The sequence below is a fragment of the Juglans regia genome, chromosome 13, assembly GCF_001411555.2.
Source record: "Juglans regia cultivar Chandler chromosome 13, Walnut 2.0, whole genome shotgun sequence".
Classification (NCBI taxonomy): domain Eukaryota; kingdom Viridiplantae; phylum Streptophyta; class Magnoliopsida; order Fagales; family Juglandaceae; genus Juglans; species Juglans regia.
The window spans coordinates 3117516-3124858 of NC_049913.1; the positions used below are offsets into that span (position 1 = coordinate 3117516).

At 35.7% G+C, this 7343-nt stretch overlaps 1 non-coding gene across 1 annotated transcript; it reads left to right on the forward strand.

Annotated features, from left to right (window-relative positions):
• The first annotated feature begins 6759 nt into the window (after positions 1 to 6759).
• TRNAY-GUA lies at positions 6760 to 6846 on the forward strand. Its single transcript is given in 2 exon segments — positions 6760 to 6796; positions 6811 to 6846. It is a non-coding gene; the product is annotated as a tRNA-Tyr (tRNA).
• Positions 6847 to 7343: the final 497 nt, after the last annotated feature.

Consider the following 7343-nt stretch of genomic DNA (forward strand, 5'->3'; position numbering starts at 1 on the left):
TGCAAATTAATTGACAAAAGTCAGGCATTGCTCGCAGGTTTGGAGCCTTGATCAAATCTGTTTTTGTGTCTACTTTTTTGGTTATTTGTGGCCACATATGAATTTATATGTTATAATTTGGCTAATCAAAATTACATAAGATCTTAAGTACTACTATTCTTCACTACTGTGTTTGCATGATTACTCGAATAAGATCTTCATGTTCAAGTTACAAGATAAATTAATGATCTTTTTACCATATCTGCTCTATTAGATAAACATATATTATATATATGATATGTTTTAACAGTGTTTTTGAAATAAAATAATAAATGCAAGGTGGCTGGACTTATCTTATATTCTGGAGAAGAACTCGTGAGCCAAGGAGTTTGAACTTTTGTAGATGATCCCGTGAGTCGGAGAACATCCTTCTCCCAATTTCGGTATAGAGAAAAAGTCGATCCCACAGACGGCGCCAATTATTAATACCAAAAATTGCACAACAGACTGGAAAGGAAGAAAGAGTCAACCCCGACCCACATACGCTATATGAGCTTCGATACTGTGCTATTTGCTCGTCCACGGGTTGTTGGGGGCAAAATCTATTATATCAAGTGATGATTTTACAATATCTCGTAGCCTCACATATTGCTCAATACAATAGGAGAATTTTGTCTCAGGAGAGTCTCTCTAGAGAACTGGTGGAGAGTGCATGGAGTGAGCCTCCCAAATTTGTAGGGGAGCTGCTCCTTATATAAAGGTTATTTCCTTGGAGTGATAAAGTTCAACTTGACTTGTGATACATTTTCCTTTTAGGAGTCTAAACCAACTTCTTTGCATTATCTCTTTCCTGTCTTATCTTTTGGCTTTATCTTATTCCATTAGTGATAGATTTCCAAAGTGTTTGGCCAAGTCAATTTAATTCCCAACACCGATTGTACTAAAGTTTTTTACAAATTAAGCATAACACACACACATACACTAAAGTTAAAGGAACTATTCTTAAACATCAAGGCTGCATGCACGAAGACCATTAGCCAAATCAATTAAATATTTATAAATTGTCGTGATTTCATATAAAACATTAAATCTATTTTATAATAAAAACAGTTTTAGAATTTAGCGTACCCACATTAAAGCACATTAATTTATGAGTTTATTTTTATAAAATCTTCTTATAACTAAAATATTTATGATGGATGATTCATCTATTCGACCTGGTTTACACTTTAACGTCTAAGTAGATATGTGGCGCCCTCGACCCCCACGTGTTATTTTAGTGGAGTTTGTGACACCGAGATGATGATCACACGAATCACGCACTCCATCGACCAGTGCTCAGAGTGTGTACAACATGCAATAAGTGTACAAAAATAATATTCGCAGCAGAGAAAAAAAAAGTTTTTCTTTATTCAGTACCAGAATTTGTTCAAAAACAATAAAATAACTTTACAAGAATTATACAGTCATCAGATAGATAAATTAAAGACATGAAATATCATAAGGAAAACAAATCCCAAAATGCTGAATAACAAATCAGCAACTTATACTTCTGGCGGAGTCGGCCCCTCAGGTTCAAACTTGGGCTCTGTGTCAAACTATACGGCACCATAAAATGGAACTGTAGGGTAAAGCACCACAATGAGATTATGACATCTCAGCAAGTAATTAACCAAAATAACATCCAAGAGATATATAAAAATCACACGTCCCCATACGGACATAATCCACAAAAAACAACAGCACATGTTCTTTTTTTCAAAATACCCTTTTTAAACCACCCACACCAAAATCCCATTTTGGCTCAATCATAACCATTATTTTATTAAGCATGCGCCACGGTCTCCCCTATGGACCGTCCACACGACCTGGCTCTTTTCGTCACATCACGGGTAACGTCCGTGCATGAGACTTCGTAACGAGCGATGCCCAGTTCTGCCTTCAGCACGTACATGGCCAAGCATCCTCTAACATCGCCAGCCAAAGGTCATGAAATCAGTACGAGAGCGTTACCATCTCGTCCGTTTCCATCGTCGCCCTGCGACAACTCAGGGGATGTTACGTCAGTCTGTTACGCTCCCAAGTGACCAGAGGAGCTCTACCGAGATAATGCCCCATCTCGGCTTGGGGTCGTGAAACACACGCACCCACGCAATAGTATCAATTTCCAACCGATATTGTGACATCACCGCACAATTTAATAAAACGATAAATATTCAATCACCATTTAATGGAATACACTTTTAAATAATTCATTAACAAAATCTCAATAAACGCCAAAATACAATTTCACATCTACACACGTATCCCATCCTCCAAACCGGCCCAAGGCCCAATTTCCAACAATTCCAACACAATCAATATTTACAACAAAGATAACAGTTTACAAAATATAATTACAACAATTTATTTATAAAATTGAGAAATTACATACAATATTAATAAACGAGAAAATTACATACACACGACGAATGGAAATAATCTGAAAGATCAAGCAAAATGAACAGTTGTACAAAGTGGCGGCACCACAGCGGCATACGGCAAAACAGTGCCCAAAAAAATGGGTTTCACTACACGGCAACAACCCAATTGATTTTCTCTCAAACTAGAACAAAACCAAGCTCAACAAAAACTCAAGCTCTCGGATTTAAACACCTAAAACTCACAATTTCTGAACCAATAAGCACTCGGCAAAGCTTACACAACCACTCGGGTTCACTCCAAAATTCAAAGACCAATCACTCAAATTACCAAGAGATGAAAGCTTAAGAGAGAAATAAAACTCAAATCGAAATCCCCAAATCTTGAGAAAGCCGTGGCCTATTTATAGGCCAAATGTGGCGGTTCGCATGGCACGCGTGTTGCACGGGGGAAGAAGTAAATAACGGCAGCTAGCCGTGTGTGGCAGTGGAGAAGGTCTCGCGCTGACGTGTGGCGCGGCGGCAAGGGCAGCTCACACGGAAGTCATGCACAACGCCACCGAGGAGCTTGAGGAAGGAGGTGGTGGCAGTGTGGAGTAGGAGCCGGATAGCTAGCACTCGGGCTGCAACCGAGCGACATGAAGCTGCCGTGGGAAGGTGGAGGTGGCCCACGGCAAGCTGCTGTGTGCTGCCCGTAAGAAGAAGAAGAAAGAAGAAGAAGAAGGAAGAAGAAGATGAAGGAAGGAGAGGAAGGGTGTGCGGCGCATGAAGAACCTTATGAAACCCTAAGGAACCCTCTAAACGGCACCATAAAGATTAAGTGGGGGGCTGGGTCACACGGCACGAGCTGGGCCCTGCTTGGCGCACGGGCTGGGCTACAGGGCTGGGTTGGGTTTCGAGCTTCTCAAACCGGGCTGGGTCTCACTAAAACACACACACGGCCCAGTAAAATTAAAACACAGAAATTATAATTAAAAAGCCCACAAATAAATAAAACCTACTACAAATAAAATTACACCAAAATAATAACACATATAAAATAACATGGAATTTAAAATTACCAATAAAATAATAGTAAGGAAATAAAACCCAACATACCAAAATAAATAACAATAAAATAACACTTAAAAAATAAAATACCAAGAGTATAAACAACATAATTAAAATAACACAAATAAAATAACACTATAACTAGCAAAAATTGAGATCTCACAAGATATATAATATTAAATATTACATGGCCGTTTGGCTTTTAGAAAGAGAAAGTCTCCATTCTCTCTAGAGTGTTCTCGCCGGAGTGGAGGGTGTCCTCTCCTTTCCCTTTTTATATACTTTTATGGAAGTGTTTTTTTTCCCCATTCTCCCCTCTCCAGCGACCACCTGTCGACACGTGCCTCACCACGCAATACTACAGTCGCCTATCTACTGGAAGGAAGCGGAATCGAGGCGAAAATGTTGGCGCATGAGCTACACGTGCGGCTTGCTTCTGCTCGTGGCACTCACTCGCCGCTTCTCCTCGAAGCGTCCACCAGTTACACATGCCACACTAGCAGATTGCCCACCTCGAGATCTTTCAGATCTGCTCCACCTCACCTCTCAACCATCAGCGCGTGGGCTCCACCCACCACTACAGGTGCGCAGGCCACAGTCGAGTCCATTCAATGCCGGTCTTGTAAAATGGACTATTATGTTATCACTTTTCCTAACTGATGATTTTGGAAAATGGACTAAAGATCTCTTCAAAAAATATCTCAAGACAACAAACTGCAGTGCATCCACAGTTTATACCGCCTCTAGTGGTTATTTAAAAACCATCTTTTAAGATAGCGCCCTCTTTGTATGGCATGGGTGGAGACCAAGAAATTGATCCCAAAAACTGTTTTAATTTTCTTTTTTCTATCACTTTTGCACTATAATTATTGTACTGAGGTATTTGTTAGAGAATCTCACCCCTTCCTATATCAATTTGCTTACTTAGAAACCAAGATATATATATATATATATATAATATTAAATGGCAAACCTACTATGTTGAAGTGGTTGTTGTATATTTATTACTTGGAGTACTCAGCTCTGCTAGGGGCAACCATGGGGTTATATATATATATATATATATATATATATATATATATATTTATATAAAGCCACGTCAGTGATGGAAAAAAAGTAAAAAAAGAAAGAAAGAAAGCAAAACAAAACAAAGAGGTAAATGGGAGGTAAAGGAAGAGGGAAAACTTAGATTTCAGAACAAGTTGGGTCTGGAAGAAAAACTGCAATTTTGCTCCTATCCTAGAAGAAACTCAGGTTGTTGCCCATAAAACTTGATTTATACTTCACTCCCAACTCAGATTCATCCCCTTTGATTTATATTGGAAGAAAGAAGATTGCGGTCGTCATTGTCTTCGGGTCTAGTTGATCTCGTCCATCTAGTTTCAATATTTGATCGAGCTTCTTCGTTTTTCCTGATGTTGTCATGGTAGCAATCAGATATTTAGAAAAAAAAAATCTCTAATTTGAATGGTTTGTTTCTATATATCCCTTTATGAGTTTGGTAATTATTTTTCTCGCTATCATCTTCCCATTGCCTCTTTAAGCTCCAAATTGTTAGAAAAAACTGGTAGTTAGTACGCCTACATAACTTGTTGTTTTGGTAGTGGTAAAGTAATGATCATTCTTGTCAAAATTACCCAGTTCCTTGCAAAAACTTTCAATAATTTTGGGATTTATCCAAATGGAGGAGTGAGAACTATGAGGTTAGTGAAGACGAAGGAGTGAGAACTTTAAATGGAAGACGAAGGAGGAAAGGAGGAAGGTGGATTTCGAGGGAGCTCTAGAAATGGGGGAAATTGTGATTTCGAGTGGTCTGGGAGCTCTAGAAATGGTTGCCTCAATCTTGATTCTGAAATGAGAAAAAAAGGGGAAGACGATGAAGATAGAAACATCGTCATTTCTATTTTGCCACATGGGACGTGGTTACTCCGCGGTTCCCCTTACCGGTTGGAAATAGACTTTCTCTAGAGTACTAGGGATACGATTGAATTGCATAGGATGGACCATGTTTCATATTTCAATTATACATGCTATTTTTTTTTTCTAATCAATTATATATGCTACTTATAAGTTAGATATGCGCATAATAATTATTGAAGATCTTATTAATATATGAGTAATAATATTTATAGTCACGAAATGTGTAAATTATGCCCAATCGTTTTGAAAAAGAGTATGATATATTATTAATATATGAGTAATATTATTTTTTCATGTGAATCTTATATTTACTCATTTTTTTAAAGGGATTATACAGTACTTGCACACTCTACGATTACAAATATCATTTCTCTTAATGTATTTAAATAAAGAGTTTAATTAAATATTAATAATTTTTTAAGAATGCTGATATGGCAAGCTACCACATAAGTGATGTATGATTTTATTTAAAAATTGAAAAAGGGGTAGAGCACTGGCTAGAGAATGTCGACCCTCGCAGTTAGGACCTGTTTGGTGTTGCTTAAATAGTCTTGAAAATTCTTTAATGGACAAATTATGTTATTTAGGTATTATATATTAAAGCAATATTTTTTAATTTTAAATAAATCTTAAAATTATAAGTTATATTTTCCACTACAATCTCAAATATGCGTTAAGAGTCTTGTAAATATTATTTTTTCATGTGAATCTTATATTTACTCATTTTTTTAAAGGGATTATACAGTACTTGCACACTCTACGATTACAAATATCATTTCTCTTAATGTATTTAAATAAAGAGTTTAATTAAATATTAATAATTTTTTAAGAATGCTGATATGGCAAGCTACCACATAAGTGATGTATGATTTTATTTAAAAATTGAAAAAGGGGTAGAGCACTGGCTAGAGAATGTCGACCCTCGCAGTTAGGACCTGTTTGGTGTTGCTTAAATAGTCTTGAAAATTCTTTAATGGACAAATTATGTTATTTAGGTATTATATATTAAAGCAATATTTTTTAATTTTAAATAAATCTTAAAATTATAAGTTATATTTTCCACTACAATCTCAAATATGCGTTAAGAGTCTTGTAAATATCAAGCATATAGTTATAGATTTATCTCTTTGTTCTTTTTTCAATAAATATAGATGGATGTAGAATGTGATATAATATTCTTAAAACTGAAAGCATTCAGTAATTTAATTTAATTTTCCGAATTTCAAAAAATAAATAAATAATTTTATTCCTATTATTATCATTTTATTTCAACATTATGTTTACTTAATTAGTACAATATATACGCATTTATATCAGCTGCTAAAGTTTATGCATTGAAACGTATCGTTTTATCATGTTCTATTATTAATTAATAAAAATAAGTACCGAACCGACCTTAGCTCAGTTGGTAGAGCGGAGGACTGTAGTTGTTTACTAAGCAATCCTTAGGTCGCTGGTTCGAATCCGGCAGGTCGGAAGTTAATATCTTTTTGTATTTTCAATGGACCTTCATAGGCCCAAAACATGATCAAATTTTTGGTCGTCCATGCTCCTCACGAAGGCGTGGGCACAGGTCTCGATATTTTCTTCGATATGTGTGTCCGTAGTACGTCAGATTCAAACAAGATATCCAGATTTTTTTGATGTCTTGGAGTTGAGTTTTAAAAAGTAATATTTTATGAATTTTATTGAAAAAAATTTAATTTTTTTAAGATAAAATGAATTTAAATTTTTTTATGTTAAAATATATTAAATAGGTTAATATGAGTTTTACTTTTTTATGAAAAGTTAGAAAAATAGTGAATCTCATCAATGATTAGTTTGAGATAGATGAGTTGAGTTTGGTTCAACAACTAAACATAACATATATCAAGATCAGATTGGAGATAAATAGATTTAATAGACATATAGGTCCATCATATTTATCAATATCTTAATATAGTAAAACGGTCGATAGATCTTCCGTTAACACAT